This window comes from Lupinus angustifolius, chromosome LG03 (assembly GCF_001865875.1).
Source record: "Lupinus angustifolius cultivar Tanjil chromosome LG03, LupAngTanjil_v1.0, whole genome shotgun sequence".
Taxonomy (NCBI): Eukaryota; Viridiplantae; Streptophyta; class Magnoliopsida; order Fabales; family Fabaceae; genus Lupinus; species Lupinus angustifolius.
Window position 1 is genome coordinate 23,183,724 of NC_032011.1, and position 482 is coordinate 23,184,205.

Below are 482 nucleotides of genomic sequence, written 5' to 3' on the forward strand. Positions count from 1 at the left end.
ATGAGGATAAGGATAGGATGAGGATAGGATGAGGATGAGGAAGAGGAGGAGGATCAGGAAGAGGTGGAGGAGGAGGATGAGGACGAGGATGAGGATAAGATAAGAAAAAGGCCGAGGATAGGATAAGGAAGAGGATGAGGATGAGAAAGAGGATGAGGATGAGGAGGAGGATAGGATGAGGATGAGGATGAGGAGGAGGGGGAGGAGGATGAGGATGAGGATGAGGATGAGGATAGGATGATGATGAGGATGGGATGAGGATGAGGATGATGTTTAGGATAGGATGAGGTTTAGGATGAGGATAGGATGAGGATGGGGACGAGGATAGGATGAGGAAGAGGATAGGATTACGAAGAGGATGAGGATGACGATGAGGGTGAGTATAGGATAGGATGAAGATGAGTAGGAGGATGAGGTTCAGGATGAGGATGAGGATGAGGATGGGATGAGGAGGAGGACAGGATGAGGATGAGGATGAGGAC